Source organism: Pseudorca crassidens, chromosome 5 (assembly GCF_039906515.1).
Source record: "Pseudorca crassidens isolate mPseCra1 chromosome 5, mPseCra1.hap1, whole genome shotgun sequence".
NCBI lineage: Eukaryota > Metazoa > Chordata > Mammalia > Artiodactyla > Delphinidae > Pseudorca > Pseudorca crassidens.
The window spans coordinates 30252355-30268710 of record NC_090300.1 but is presented as its reverse complement, the minus strand read 5'-3'; the positions used below and the strand labels follow the sequence as shown (position 1 = coordinate 30268710).

Genomic DNA, 16356 nt, shown 5'->3' with positions numbered 1-16356 from the left:
TGTATAGCTGATTCACTTCGTTATACAGCAGCAACTAACACACCATTGTAAAGCAATTATACTCCAATAAAGATGTTAATAAATAAATAAATAAATAATAAATAAAGTCAAAACTGGCTGTGGCTTCTTCCCCACCACCACTCTCTTCTACCAGAGGGTCAGAGGGGGAAGGAATTTCTCTCCTTCTCCTGAGCCTGGCAGAGACTGGGGTACTGCAGAGACTCACAGGATGTGCCCATTGCTTGGCTGAATATGTGGTCTTTGGCCAGGTAAAAGGAGGTCTGGGGTGATTTAAGTGTAGAGGCTGGGGAGGGCAACAGTGCTCTGAAAAAGAAGTGGGGGAGGAGTGTTGCCATTGCTGGGCTGTGAACCAAAGCGAAGCAGAGGGCAAGGGAGAGTGGCGCCCCGAAGACGTACTCGAATTGGCACAAGTCAGTTAGACTGAGGGAATTTTACAAACAGGAAATTCTAACGTTCAATTTTAGGTTGTTTGTACTTCTATGATCTAAACTCCATTGGTGGCCAAAATGATCAGTAAAATCTACCGTACCCATGATGCTTTGTATGAGTGGTATGACTTCCCTCTCAGATCCCCAGAGTTGGTATAAAGATTATTTTAAATTGAAAGCATTTGAGCAACAGAAGATGTGGAAAGAAACCTTATCTGACTAAAGTAGAGCCGCCCCAAAACACAGCTGCTGAATCCCCTCCCAGGGAGTTTCTTGCGAATATACAGCTGCCTAGAAGACCAACTGCCCATTCCCCATAGCATCAAAAAGCCCGGTAGAGGGACTTCCCTGGAGGTCCAATGGTTAAGACTCTGTGCTTCCACTGCAAGGGGCACAGTTTCGATCCCTGGTCAGGGAATTAAGATCCTGCATGCTGCCCGGCACAGCAAAAAAAAAAAAAAAAAGCCCAGTAGAATTTCCCACCATACTTTCCCACTGAAGCACTAACTCCCACTTTTGTTAAGTATATATATTTTTTAGTTTAAACTATTTTGTGAGTTTTTCCTTTACTAGGATCTCCTGCTTTCACGTGTGAAAATAAACCTTGTCTTTTCTCCTGTTGGTCTGGCTTTTCTCAGTTAATTTGCAGGCCCCCAATCATAGGACACAAGTTGGAAGAGGAAAAGTCTTCTTCCCAACAGTGGTTTTATGTGGGCATTAAAAAAGGGGAGGTATGCTACAACAACTGCTAAAGGAACTTCTCTAGGCAAGAAACACAAAAGAAGGAAAAGACCTACAATAACAAACCCAAAACAATTAAGAAAATGGGAATGGGAACACACATATCGATAATTACCTTAAATGTAAATGGACTAAATGCTCCCACCAAAAGACACAGATTGGCTGAATGGATACAAAAACAAGACCCATATATTTGCTGTCTACAAGAGACCCGTATGCTAACACATATATATGGAATTTAAGAAAAAAAAAAATGTCATGAAAAACCTAGGGGTGAAACAGGAATAAAGACACAGACTTACTAGAGAATGGACTTGAGGCTATGGGGAGGGGGAAGGGTAAACGGTGACAAAGCAATAAAGAGGCATGGACATGTATACACTACCAAACGTAAGGTAGATAGCTAGTGGGAAGCAGCCGCATAGCACAGGGAGATCAGCTCGGTGCTTTGTGACCGCCTGGAGGGGTGGGATAGGGAGGGTGGGAGGGAGGGTGACGCAAGCGGGAAGAGATATGGGAACATATGTATATATATAAATGATTCATTTTGTTGTGAAGCTGAAACTAACATACCATTGTAAAGCAATTATGCTCCAATAAAGATGTTTAAAAAAAAAAAAAAAAAGGGGAGGTATGGAGTAGGGAGGAGGGGGCAGTCAGCCGGAGGGATGGGAGTAAGGCTGAGGGGTCCACTGAGGCAGGCACTCAGGACCAGAAGGGATGGGGGGATATGAGCCCCCAGGTATATGCAGACAATTTTGGGGTGAATGTGGGAAGGGGGTTAACATTTGATGGTGTGCCGGCAGGATGCTGAAAGACCACCCCTCCTTAGGAGTGGGGGCAAAGTCACCTGCTGAGAGTGTGAGGGGAGGGGCAGGGCTGGAGCTTGGAGAGGTTTACAAAGACCTGCTGTGGCACTTTGGGGGCAGAATTCCTGCGGCATTGAGGACCCAGCTGAGTTGCATCCATGGGGTTATATGCTGCCAGCCAGAGATTGTGGGACGTTCCCCCAGAAACTCTCTGCCACGGGGAGGTGGGCACAGTGGAGCAGACACTTGGATTCCCTCAGAACTGGGGATTTGGGGGGTTGAATAAGATTACAGAGGGGCAAGGAGGTGGAGGATACCGTGAGAGGGAGGAAAGCTTGCGTGAAGAGCTGTGAAGCCTGGCGGGAGTCTACTAAATGCTTGCAGATCTCGCGGAGATGAGGGGCAGGTGGGGGGAGGAGGGAGGGAGAGCTGAAGATGGGCTGGGTTTAGAACGTGTAACGGGGATTCAGGGTGCTCATCGTGGAGAGCAGCTAAGGCTACGTGACGGGAGGTCTGCAGTGTGGCTATGGGAATGGGTGGCTCAGGTAGGAGAAGGTGAAGGTCCTGGGAAACATAGCCGTCTAGGACCTGAGAGGCTAAGATATTGGGAGGGTCAGCCCTGTAGGCACTGGAGCCCCCGGGCTAGTGACAGTACCTGAAAGAAGGCATCCCGGAGGGTAACACAAGTCAGCCCTAAGCAGGGGTAGAGGGCGATGTGGTTGTACGGCAGAACCCCAAGGAGAGGGGATTTCATGCCAGCTGGTTTGGGAGTGCCAGGAGGAGTAGGAAGACTGGGATTATGAGGCACGAAGGAGGCGAGTTACCTGCAGCGAGGAAACCTGCAGGGGAGCAGTGGCCCAGGGGCTAGACAGTGAAGGGAGATGCTGGAGGAGGACTTGGGTTAGAGGGAAAGGACGAAGAAGGGTTGTTTTCTGTGAAGCAAGGGTTCCCGGGGGCTCAGTTTGAGGAACTGGCTGGTCCCCACTGCCACGTGATTGCCTGACTGCTCTGTCGTTTTGGGGTTTTTTAACTTATTTATTTATTTATTTGCGGTACGCGGGCCTCTCACTGTTGTGGCCTCTCCCGTTGCGGAGCACAGGCTCCGGACGCGCAGGCTCAGCGGCCATGGCTCACAGGCCCAGCCGCTCCGCGGCATGTGGGATCTTCCCGGGCCGGGGCACGAACCCGTGTCCCCTGCATCGGCAGGCGGACCCTCAACCACTGCGCCACCAGGGAAGCCCTTTAATTTATTTTTTAAATTTTAATTTTGTTGGAGTATAGTTGATTTACAATGTTTGTTAAGTTTCAGGCATACAGCAAAGTGATTCAGTTATACATATATATATATATATATATATTCATTCTTTTGACAGACATGACTAATGGATCATTGCACTCTTCTCTGGTGAATCCTGAAGGGGTCTCAACCTAGTTTTCCCAGAAAGTCACCACCAATGGATTGGATCAAGGGTCAGCAAACTACAGTCTGCAGACAAATCTGACCCACTGCCTGTTTCTGTAAATAAAGTTTTATTGGCACACAACCACACCAGCTCATTTATTTATTGTCTGTGACTGTTTTCCTGGGGCAAGGGCAAGGGTGAGTCATTGTGACAGAGCTGGTATGGCCCAGAAAGCCGAAAATATTTACTATTTGCCTCTTAAGAAAAATGTAGCTTGATTACAGCCTGAATGAGAGATTAAATACACTTGTTCTTCCTGGATTCGAGGAATACCCTGCTCAGGACTAACTGCATTCTTTAACATTTTCCCTATTTTTCCCTATCTTGTTTTCTTTTGTGACGTTGAAAAAGGGTGACTTGAAGTAAATTGCCAAGAGTGCACTATTTTTCAATGTACAGCCAATGAATTTTCACATGTGAATACATTCATGTCGCCACCAGCCGGATCATGATAAAGTATATGTCCAGCCTCCAGAAGGTTTTTCTGTGCCCTTTCTCAGTCAGTATCTGCCACCCTGAGGTCACCTCTACTCGGACCTTTCCTTTTCTTCATGGCAATAATTTCCTAATTTACTTATTAATAATTTATTAATTTACTTTACTTATTTACAACTGGAAGGGAATGTCCATGAAGACAGCAAACTCTCTGCCTTGTCTACCAGTGTGTCCATGTCACTTAGAACATCGGTAGGGGCTTGTATTAGTTATCTACTACAGTGCAACAACTCGTCACAAAGCTAGTGGCTTAAAACAACACGTATTTATTATCTCTGTGTTTGTGTGGGTCAAGAATCCAGGCATGGCTTAGCTGCGTCTTCTGCTCCAGGATATCTCATGAGGCTGCAGTCAAGGGGTTGGCCAGGGCTGGAGTCTCATTTGAAGGCATGACTGGGAAAGAATCTACTTCCAAGCTCACGTGGTTGTTGGCTGGATGCAGTTCCTTCCGGGTTGTTGGAATGAGGGCCTCAGTTCCTTTCTGGATGTTGGTCAGAGTCTGCCCTCAGTTGCTTGCCAGAGGGGGGTCTCTCCATAGTGCAGTTCACTATATGGCATCTTGCTTCATCAAAGCCAGTGAGGGAGAGAGTCAGCTAACAAGACAGAAGTTACATCTTAGGTAACATCATCGCAGAAGTGTCATCTCATCCCCTTTGCCCTATGCTATTGTTTAGAAGCAAGTCACAGGTCCTGCCATCACTCAAGGTGGGGGGGGTGACACAAGGGTGTGAATCTCAGGAGGTGGGCATCACTGGGGGACATTTTAGGGTCTATCTGCCACATTACTTGCTCAATAAATGCCAAATATTACTAAATCCAATGTTAAACGATGGCGCTGGGCAGGAGAGCTGTAAGAGTCAATATTCTTGCAGTTCCTCTCTTGCACAATGTAGAACTTCTGTGAAATTTACTTGTTTTTCTCCCCCCAACTTCCTTCTGATACTTTGTCACCGGCCTGGTCTGCTAGCCTGTGTGGGCTGCCCCAGGTTTTGAGGATTCACTCAAGGGAAGTGACCCACACACAACCCAGGCCCTTCAAGAATCTACAACCCGAAGATCACCATTCACAGAGCTCATTCTTTATACGCCGGGATCTCTGGAATTAATGAGTTGTATCTTATTTATTCTGTGCTGGAAGCGGTGTTCTTGAATGGGCACTTTGCATGTATGAGGTATTGTTGCTAGCCAAGTTAATAATGCATCTAATAAAAAAAGAAAGAAAGAAACATCGTTCAGTTGGGTAGATCTTATTAATATGATTCAATTTTAAAAGGGCCATTGCTTCAGAGTCTTGATGTCTGGGATGCAGTTAAAGAAAAAAAATTTTTCAGAGTCACCATGACAACAGAGAGACACCCCCCCCTTCTACACCCCTTTGAATCAATTACAGATTTGTCCATGTAAGAGACGGGAACACATCCAGCTTATTGGAAATTCTTTTCTGCCTCCTTTGGCCAAAGCCCTGGCTTGTTGTCCAGAGTGAGCAGGAGCCTCAAATCCATCAATATTTACTGATGAAGTCGTTGCCATTCATGAACAGGAACAGGAACAGGAACTTGATCAGCAGACGTTTATTGATCGCGAGAAACTCTGGGGGATTCAGCGCCGTGACCATCTGAGAAGCTTACAGGCCTACTGCAGTGACGAGGCACAGCCACGCGAGGCAGCAGGAGCTGCATGGGGCCTGCCTCTGGGTCGTACAGACCCTGCTGAAGGACCTGGGACCTGCACAAAGGACCCTGGTGAAGAACCATGATGTCATGACATGCGTGCTGGACAGTTCTGTCCTGCGAGGCGCATCTTGATCTGTGGGGGAGGGCTGCAGTGATGCGAGGGTTGGGGAAACCTACCCTGGGCCTTGATGTTATACAAACTCAACCACCAGATTGCTGGGTCACCCAGGCATGCCCTTTAACCTCTCTAGCCATTACTTTTATCCCTTACATAAAATGGGATTACATTTTTTCCTGCTGAACCCACAGTGATCACATGGCGATCTGTTGTTTGTTTGGCCAGATGTCTCCCCAGACAAGCCTTGGAGGCTGTTCTGGCAGTGACGATTCACTGTCGTCTTCGAGGCCCCCAGCACAGTACTGGGCATGTCCTAGGCACTCAATAAATGAATGAATGGGGAGTGGCGGCTTCTTGCAACCTCTCCATTCTTTGCCCACTCCTCCACACTGCCCTTATGCTGGCCTCTCACTCTTCCAAAGGGACTTGGGTCCATCCCCCCTTTGGTTCCCCAGAACAGCAGGGAGCACCCCAGTTGTCCCAGGCCTGCTTTCCACTCCACCCCAGATATGGTTCAACTCAGCTTCTCTGCTTTGGACCATTTTGCAACCCAGGGAGGCTCCAAGGGCGTGGGATAGGGTGTTGGAGGCAGGTAGGATGGATAGAGAGAAGGGGCGGAGGAGGGAGGGTGAGGGCTGTGTAGCTCCTTGCTCCCTGTAAGATGTATGAGAATATACTGGGTGCTCTGGTATTGAGGGAGCAGCTAGATCTAAGAAGTGCTTTAGTTTCTTGGGAAACTAAAGAGTGGAAGGACTCTTTTGAGCCCTCAACAAAGTCAGGTGGAGAGGTTTTTCACTAAGCCCCAAGCAGGAGAAATGAAAGGAAAACTACATCAAAGCAAATCATCATCTAATTGCTTAAAAGCAGTGATAGAGTGAAAATTATAAAAGCAAGCAGGAGCAAAAAAGACACATTACATAAAGAGGAGGAGAGAGAAGAATGACAGTAGATTCTTGTCGGAAACAATACAGATCAGAAGACAGTGGTGCAACATCTTTAAAGGATTGAAAGAAACAGACGGTCAACCTAGGATTCTATACCCAGAGAAAATATCTTTCAGAAACAAAGGTGAAGTCAAGATATTATTCAAACATAGAAAAGCTGGAAGAATTTATCACCATAAGACGTATAGTACAAGAAATGTTAAAGAGAGTCCTTTAGGCAAAAGGAAAATGATATTAGATGGAAATGTGGGTCTACACAAAGAAATGGAGAGCGCCGGAAACGGTGAATACGTATGTAAGCATAAAATGCCTCTTTCTTATTTTAAAAACCACCTTAAAAGATTGTTGATGTTTTAAAGCAAGAATGATAACAATGTATTATGGAGTTTGTAACTAATGTAGATATAAAATGTATGAGAACAATATTGCAAAGAGCAGGAGGGGGAAACCGAGCATATTTTAATAGGTTTCTGATACTGACCATCAAGTGGTACAACAAAACTAGCATGACTGTGATAAGCTAAAAATGTATACTGTAACCCTGATACAACCATTGGAAATAAAAAACCAAGGAGATATAACAAATAAGCAGAGAAGGTAAAAAGAAATAATAAAAAATACTCAACAAAAAAGAAGCAAAAAAATATAGAATGGGACAAACAGAAAACAAATAGTAAAGTGATACCATTAAACCCAACCAAATTATTAATCTCATTAAATAAAAATAGTTTAAACACTTCAAATAAAAGGCAGAGATTGTCGGATTGAATAAAAAAGCAACGTACAACTTTTTGATGCTTACCGAAAAACTACTTTAAATATAAAGACAAATAGATTAAAGGGAAGAGGGAAGGAAAAGGATGTACCATACTAACCAAAACAAAATGAGAGTGGCTATGTTAACATCAGATGAAGTAGATTTCACATCAAAGAATATTAAAAGGGATAAAGAGATAAAGGGGCAATTCATCAAGTGTACATAAAAATCCAAAACATTTCTGCACCTAATAAAAGCTTAAAAACACATGAAGCAAAACTTAATAGGTCTGAAAGGAGAAATAAATCAGTTATAGTAATTATAGTAGATATCAACTACTCACTCAATAATTTTAAAAAATTAATTAATTAATTTTACTTTTGGCTGCATTGGGTCTTCATTGCTGCATGTGGGCTTCCTCTAGTTGCAGAGAGCGGGGGCTACCCTTCGTTGCAGTGCACAGGCTTCTCATTGCGGTGGCTTCTCCTGTTGCGGAGCACAGGCTCTAGGCACGTGGGCTTCAGTAGTTGTGGCTCGCGGGCTCTAGAGCGCAGGCTCAGTAGTTGTGGTGCATGGGCTCAGTTGCTCCGCAGCATGTGGGATCTTCCCGGACCAGAGCTCGAACCCATGTCCCCTGCATTGGCAGGCGGATTGTTAACCACTGTACCACCAGGGAAGTCTCTCACTCAATAACTGATAGAAAAAAAATTAGTGAGGATCTGGAAGAGTTGAAAAACACTACTGAATTAATTTGCCTTTGTATGACATTCCACCCAATAATAGCAGAATGTACATCCTTTTCCATTACTGTGATTGATTTGGGGCAAATTGATTACCCTCTGTCTCTCGTTTTCTCTGAACATAGAATTCGACATTGGCAATGACTTCCTTTCAGCATTCTAAGGCTGTTTCCTAGCTTCCATCTTTTCTGTTTTGGGTCCTAACAGGAAGTCTGGGGTGTCAGCTGGGCCTCACTTCTCTCATGGACACTGACCTCCCGTGTTTGGTCTCCCAAGCGGCCATGAGATCGCAGAAGGCTCCACCAGATTCCCACTCTCCTCCTGTCTCCTTTCTGCTTGGCTTCTAATTGTAAAATGAGAGGGATGGGCTCCTGGCCCATTCATCCATGCATCCAATTTCTATACGTCAGTTTTTGGCACTTTGGGCACTGTTGTAGATGAAATAGACAGCCGAAATCCTTGTTGTCCTTTTATGATTTCTAAATAAGATCTGTGTGAGTTCATCTAGTGCTTGTTTGTTTCTTTTTTCCTTAGAAACATCTTTTGGTTGGGCTCAGAGGTGAGAGGACAAAAATGAATATTTAGACCTATGAATCAGCAGATGACTTCAGTTCTTTGTGATTTTTAAATTTTATTTTATTTTTTTATTTTTGCTGTGTTGCGTCTCCGTTTCTGTGCGAGGGCTTTCTCTAGTTGTGGCAAGCGGGGGCCACTCTTCGACGCAGTGCGTGGGCCTCTCACTATCGCAGCCTCTCCTGTTGTGGAGCACAGGCTCCAGACGCGCAGGCTCAGTAGTTGTGGCTCACGGGCCTAGTTGCTCCGCGGCATGTGGGATCCTCCCAGACCAGGGCTCGAACCTGTGTTCCCTGCATTAGCAGGCAGATTCTCAACCACTGCGCCACCAGGGAAGCCCCTCTTTGTGAATTTTTTGGCTCAAGGTCAGGTTTGAAGCCATCTCTTATTTTTATTTAACGTGGTTATTTTGTGTTCTGTTCTTCCAGATTTGCCTTTCTAATTAGATTTCACCCAGATAGATGGTAAAAGGAGTTTGCGCTCCCTGGCTGCTCTTAGGAGGGGCAGGGGCTTGTATAATAAGCCTGCTGGGGTGGGGGAAAGAGGTTGCAGCTGGTAGCAAGTACAATGAATCATGCACACATAAATAATAGAGCACAGACCACCCTGGAGCTGGGAGGCCAGGACTGCAGTTTTGAAAAGTATACATGTGGTAGCAAGAGTGCAGGATTTTTGAAAGAACCTAAGAAATGACCCCTAAGCTTTTGCAGGATATTTATATCCCTGAGGCCCTGGGGTCGCCAATGGTGAAATGGAAACATGTATGGATTAGTCTTCTCATTTTAAATCTTAGTTTGATGTTTACTATATTATTTGACACCAATTTATTGCAGATAATTAAAATTTTCATCTTTATGTGTACTTAGTCTTTTCCCAAGTTTTCACAATGAATGGGAACTTTTATAATCAGAGAAACAAAACCCATGGTACCTGGAACTTAAGAATAACATTTGTCATCTAGATATTGCGGTGGTCACAAAAGAAATGTTTTGTACAGATGTATAACTCTGTCGGAAGGCAGGGCTGTGGGCAGCACAGACCTTTGGAACTTAGAACCTGGTGCTAATAAACCACTTCACCTGGGCCCCCAGGGGCCTCCCTGGTATTGTTAAGTGACCTCAGACTCTGTCCGAGACTAACTGTCTTCCCCCAGTCAACCCTTTCAGGGTGGGAGCAGTAGCCCATTGTTCCTCTAAGTCTACAGTGCAGGACAAAGGAGGCTGTACAAATATTTGTTCAGCTTTTTTTTGCTCAACGGGTTGAAACTGAATTGAAGATGGCATCTGCTCCCAGCAGCTCAGGCAGGGACTGCTTGCATCAAACGACAGCAAGTGCTGCCTGCCAGAATATTCATGACGGTTGAGTCTGGGACTTTTTTTTTTTTTTTGCGGTACGCGGGCCTCTCACTGTTGCGGCCTCTCCCGTTGCGGAGCACAGGCTCCGGACGCGCAGGCTCAGCGGCCATGGCTCACGGGCCCAGCTGCTCCGCGGCATGTGGGATCTTCCCGGACCGGGGCACGAACACGCATCCCCTGCATCGGCAGGCGGACTCTCAACCACTGCGCCACCAGGGAAGCCCCTGGGACTATTTTTATAAGATGGGAGGGTTCGACTTTGAACAAAGTTTGAGTTTCCCTGGGGGGCCAAAATGTGTGTGTGGGAAGGACAAATGCTGGGAATAGAAGGGGAGACTAAGGTTTGGAACCAACGGCACTGCGCTTTTTCCTTTCTACTCTGTTTTATCGTCATCGATGGGCATAGCTTGCTCCTGTATCCGATGAACAAAGATGCTGATGGTTACTCTTTGGCAGGGACCAATGTGCCAGGAGCTGTGCTATGGGTTTGTGCTACTCAGGACTCTTGGTTGCAAGTGATAGTAGAACCAATTCCAGTTTGCTTGGGGAGAAGCAAGGATGTACTGGACATGTACTTGAAAAATCCAGGTCCTAGTTTTAGGAGCAACAGGAAGCTGCCTGTCTCTGGACTTTGTTTTCCTATGTCGGCTCTGGCTTGGCATCCCCTGGTGCTGGTCAGAAGGCCACCAGCTGCTTCAGGCCCCATCTTACCTCAACAACAACAGAGGAAAGAGGTTTAATGGGGGGAACGGTTTTGAGATGCTGCCCAATATATATTTTCCCTGTGGAAATCTTTTTCTTTCCTGTAGCCCCTTCCTCCTTTAAGTTTCAGCCAAGAAGTGTTACTGCCCCAGGGGCAGGGAAGGGTGGGTACCGCTCCGAACCCAAAATCCACAGGGAGGAGGGAGAGGACACCTCCTTCAGAACGGAAGGGGGGATTAAGCCATCAGAGAATAGGGAAAGTGAGGAAAGAGATTGAGAGGGTGAGTCTAGGAAGAATATGAAGTCTGGTTCCCCGAGGGGCCTGAGGCCATCTCCGTACCAAGTCTTGACTTACGGAGCGGGTATGATACAAAGACAGAAATCCCAGATAGGCTCAGGAGGAAGTTGTAAAGAGAGAGGGCCTGTGCCCCACTTCTTGTTTGGAACAAAACACCCCGTGCCAACACAGGAGGGCTGCAGCTAGGTGAAGCGTATTGTGGTACACTTTGTGGGGAAATGGTTAGCCATGGTGTCCCGTGTCACCTTCAGTCCCACTGTGACAGAGAAGGGATCCAGGAGCAGGCACTGGTTCCCTGTGGAGGATGAGAAGGTAGCAGAGAGGGGGGGCTCACAGTGGCTGGGAGAACAGGATGGACAGGTGACCCAGTCGTGCCAAGCAGAGTCGGGACACAGGCTTGTGGGAAGGGTGGGCAAAGAGAAGCCGTTTTTCTGCTGGCCTTGCTGCTGCGAGGTTGTGAGCCTGGATCTGCTGGGGTCTCGCATGGAGCCCGAGAGTATAGCTCACATGGAAGGAAGCAAAGCTGGGAGATGGAGAGTCCTTGAAGGCTTTGGTTTCCAGGGCCTGAAGCAGACAGTGCCCTGAGCTTTTAATTTACGTAAGTCAATCAATTCCTTTCTGTTTAAGCGAGTGTGAATTGGGTTGCCTGTCATTTAGAGCAGGAAGTGCCCTAACTCATGTAGGGAAGAGGGAGGCAGCACCGGGGAAGGGGTAGAGCCTGGAATTAGTGAGAGGACAGCCAGCGGGATCGTGGAGGGAAGGAGGAGAGGTGTTGGGTGGGGGTGGGGTGCGGTGGACTGAGAAACAGGTGGGAGAGTCTGGGGCGATGCTGAGGTGGACAGTGAAAGGATTTTGTGCTGGGAGGTGCGGTTCATGACTGGGAAGGGGTTGTGTCAGTGGTCAGGGCAGGAAGGAGCTGAGCACAGTGTGGCATCCCAGAAATGGGGAGAGAAAAGCAGGTTATCAGGATTTAGAAGCAAAGCCTCCCTGGACATTGAGCCTTCAGCTGAGGAAGGCAAACCAGGGGGCTGCGTAAATGGTGAGACCATAGAGCAGATGCAATTGGGAGCTGGCAAGAGATAGAATTTGGTGCTGGGAGTGCTGAACTGAGATGGAAAGTTCTAAGCAGAAAACCAGAGAGTAGGTAAAAATATGGGTAACGCATCTCCGTGTCGAGTGTGGATTAGGGAGCCATCAATACAGGAGTGAAAGCAGAGGCCAAGTGAGAAACTCCTCCAGAAAGTGCGCCCGGGAGGTCAATAGTAAATATACTTAGGAGCCTGTTTTCCGCAAGACCAGTTGCTCTAGGGCACGTAGGGGTCACTGCAGTTCCTGAACTGACACCAAAGTCCTGTCTGACAGTCGCAGTTGGTCAGATCATCTCACGCAGAGAAATCAGGTAGGAATCACCACCAGCTAGGACCCAACATTTGAAAGAAATGACCCCCAATATGGTATCATATCAAGTTCAACTGCACGTCTCTCGGGTGTCTTAACAGGGAGTTACAGAAATCAGTCAAGTGCTCCGTGGCTCTCCAGTAGCTCCGAGAACGCTGAGAACCACGGGACGGGGAAGGGGTGGGGAGAGACGTTGCCCGGGCCGCGACCTCGCCAGGGCGCCTGCAGGCCATCCAGAGACAGCAGGGTGACGGTCTAGAGTTGACACACAGGGCCGGATGTGGTGGGAGCCGGAAGGGAAACGTGGAGTAGCCTGCGGGGGGCGGGGGGGCAAGGTGGCGAGAATCGTGACAGTTTGGATCAGTCACCGGCAATGGTGGACCCCAAACACTCGCGTCCAGCTCAGCACCGGCCCCCGGGTGGCGCCGGGTCAGGCACACGGTCCACAGGCACCCACACTAGGGCTCTGGGCCGTTACTGTGTACCCGGCCTAGGCGTGCGTCCATGCATCCCTGATCCCGAGTCCCGCGTTGTTACGCGCGCAGAAGCCCTGCGCTCAGGTGGCCGCGGTCCCCGCGCACTCAGGGTGCCCGTGACCGTGACTTTCGCACGCTGGGATCTCTGAAGACTGGCCCGTCTCTGGGGCCTGTGTTTGACCTCCTCCCATCAAGTGTCCTCTCCGCAGTCCCTCTGCTCCCTTCCGGCCGGCCGGGCCGCACCGCATCGCCGCCTCCGGGGCGGAGCTCGAGGGCGGCGAGGCCACTAGGGGACGCTGCGCACCGTCGCGCTGCCCCGAAGTCGTTGCGCGCCGCCCTCGCCTCCCCCTGCGCCGGGCGGAGCGGGCGGCGAGCGCGGAGCCGGGCGCGCTGTGGCGGAGCCGGGGCCGGGCCGGGACCATGGGCGGTGAGCGCGGCGCGGGCCGCGGTCGGGGTGGTTACCTTTGAGGCTGAGCGGAGCCTCCCGCGGAGGCTCGAGGCGGGCGGGTGTCCCGGGGTGCCGGTCTCGGAGGCCGAAGGGGTCCTCTGGACGCGCCAAGGCCGGGACGACCGGGCAGTGACTCCGGTGGGAGAGGGGTGGGGGGTCGGGGGCGCGCTTGTGAGCTCCGGGTCTGAACCCCCGTTACTGAGCTCCCTCCTCCATCCCCGCCCCTTCTCCAAACCCCAGCCCCCGACTCGCTTCCACTCCCCCACGCCCACGCGCCCGGATCCCAGTCCCCGCCTTCTCATCCACCGCCCCCTCTCCTAGCCCCAGCGCCCCCTAACCCGGCCTACGATTCCGCCGCCCTTTCCCCAGGCCTTTGCCCCGCAGCCTCCGGTGGGTGCCTCCCTTCACCCGCGCTGCGTCCTGCTTCTCCACCTCCAGCCCCGCACCTCGCCTGCCTCCATCCGCGGTCCCGCCCCTCCAGCCCGCTCCTGCCCGGCCCCCGCACGCCTGCCGCCTGATTCCTGCCGGAACTGGAGCTCGCAGGATCCCCCTTCCACGGCCGTGGCGAGCCAGCTGGTCTCCAGGTAAGGAGGCTGCGGTGACGGCAAGTTCTCTGCCGTCTTCCTCGGGGGTGGGGCTGGCTCCTGCCGGCAGCTACCTGCGCCCGGTAGTCCCGGGGTCCAGCGGAGGGGGCCGCTGCGTGCGCAGGTTAACATTCCAGGATGCTCAGGTTAGGACTGCGTGGTTTACACCCCCGGCGTTGTTTTTGCTCGTGAAATTGCTTAGGTCGCAGTCTTTTAAAGAAGCCGGCTTTGTTACACACACGAAATTGGTTGTGCTTCGAGCTGGTGGCCTTCTTGGCGGCTGCAGCCGTCTTTCAAGGTGTTAAGTGTGGGTGGTTAAAGGATTAGCAGTGCCGGAGGATGTGGAGCCATATATTCCCGCTTCGGCGGGGCGTTTCGAGGGGAGGGAGGACATCCCCGCCTGGGTGGCCAGTGCCTTCGTGGGAACACAAGGATGCTTTGTAAGCATTCGAAAAGTAAAATCAGGAGAGATGTGGAATCAGATCGCGTGCGAATGGGCAAGTGTGGGGTGGACGGCCAAGGGAGCCTCAAGAAGGCTCCACAACTTGGGGGAACATCTGTTGCTGTTTGCAGAAGGCCCACGGGTGAACCCTAGTGTGGAGCAGGCAGTGCCCAGCCAGCCTCGCAGACGTAACGTGACTGCGGACGGAGCTTGGCAACAACTCCTCCTCGGAGGTGTTGGTGCCCCGTCAGGACATCTGTGCGAAGAGGATCTAAAGCAGGTGGTTTGAAAAGCCTCGTGTTCCCTGGAGAGAGGTGGAGATGCAGGGTGACAGCCAGAAAGCCAGTGCATGAACCTGCCCCATCCCTTCTCCTGGCTTTCAGTAAGTCTTGGATTAAGTTAATTGCCTATTTTAGAGAAAGGGCTTGTAGGAGTTGTGTCTCTTCTACAGATTAGCTCCTGGCCAGCCCACCCTCACTGATGATGCTTGGGATGCTGCTTTTGGGCACCAGGGCCTAGATGGGCCACCTGACCTTTGGAGCACTGCATTTGGAGCATTTGCGGAACTGCGATATCTGCAACTCTTTCTTTTTAGTGATTGGCTCGAAGAGTAATTAGCTCAATATTCGTTCACTGTTGAGTAGTGAATTAGTAAGTAATTAGCCCAAGGTCACACTGGGGCTGGGTAGGCTCCCTCTGAGTGCCTACACACTCCTGTGGGTATCCCCTCAACCCCCGCCAGGTTGCTGTGTGATGAATTGTTGAATGTCAGATGCCCCACTGCCCAGGATAACCTTCAGCTGTGGGGTGGAACCATCTTTGTGGCCCCAGACCCAGCCTGGCACCCTCTGAGTAACAGGTACTCAGTGTTTGTCTAGTAAAGAAGTGGGTGTCTTTCCTGAATCCAGGCTGAGTCCATTACCCATGGTTTTCCATTGTGCTGCACTGTTTCCAAAACATCATCCTTCCATTTATCAGATTTTAAAGAAATGCCTTATCGCAACAGAGACATTCATTTCTGTGTATGTTGGGGGCAGAGAGCTCAATTTATGGGTCAGGCTTTGACAGCTGGGTCTCTGACCTCAGAGGGCACTCCAGAATTTCCGTGAAGCAAAGCAGTTGTCCTCATGCCACAGCTAGGGTGAGGTGAGGGGCACTGTGGGCAGCTAAGGCTTCCTGCTGAGGGCCTCTAGGGCCCCTCTAGGGCCCTGAGCTGTGGCCGCGGCCCCCTTCAGCGTCCCTCATCCCTGCGCATGGTGGGGGAAGCCACTTGCGGAGCCCTGCTGGCTGCTTCAGACCACAGCATCTTCACTCCAGTGGCTGCTGCCCACACCAGGGAGAGCTGGGAGCGCCTCTTCTTGCACTTTTTGGGCAATCTGATTTTCTGTGCTACTGCGGGGGAGGGAGGCTGGTGTTTGGGCAAGATGTTTCTGTCTGTGGGAAGTGGCCGTGACCCACTGGCAGGTAGATCAAAGTCTAGCTCTTTGGCCTCTGTCAAAGGCCAGCTCTGGAGAGAACGGCCAGAGGCTAAAGGGGTGGGAGCAACCCGTGTCCCCTTTTCTCAGGAGTATGGAAAGGGCTGGAATTCAGAATGTCCCTTTGATGTGGGAACCTGCACTGCCCACAGGTTCACAGCTGTCATGGGCTTATCTTCCTCACCTGGACTGTCTGTGTCTCCAGGTCTGGCTCATACCCAGGATAACTGCAGCTGGTGAAAATCTGTTTTCTAGAAGACACTTAATTAATGCCTGCAGTTTGTGAGTGAGAAAGAAAGGGGGGGGAGTGAGAGAGGAAGAGAGAGAGAGAACTTCCTCTATGGAGGGGGGTAGGAAAAAGGGTAGCAGAATAGCCAAGGTCCCAAAAACATACGGAGGTAGACTTCAGCCTTGGG

At 49.9% G+C, this 16356-nt stretch overlaps 1 protein-coding gene and 1 long non-coding RNA gene across 6 annotated transcripts in view; one reads left to right on the top strand and one right to left on the bottom strand.

The window, feature by feature from the left end:
- Positions 1–4203: 4203 nt before the first annotated feature.
- Positions 4204–13814, bottom strand: LOC137224771 (uncharacterized). Its single transcript, XR_010943500.1, has 3 exons — positions 13454–13814; positions 7828–12828; positions 4204–5159 (listed from the first exon to the last, which is right to left on the bottom strand). It is a non-coding gene; the product is annotated as an uncharacterized lncRNA (long non-coding RNA).
- Positions 13815–13892: 78 nt separating this feature from the next.
- Positions 13893–16356, top strand: part of PXYLP1 (2-phosphoxylose phosphatase 1) — a 67946-nt gene continuing 65482 nt past the window's right edge. For 3 of the 5 annotated variants that reach the window (XM_067737666.1, XM_067737657.1, XM_067737658.1), the window contains exons 1-2: positions 13903–14023; positions 14597–14847. The gene's annotated coding sequence lies outside the window, so the exon portion shown is untranslated. Of the gene's footprint in view, positions 14024–14596; positions 14848–16356 lie in introns of all 5 variants that reach the window. The other 2 variants (XM_067737660.1, XM_067737661.1) reach the window with 2 other exon arrangements.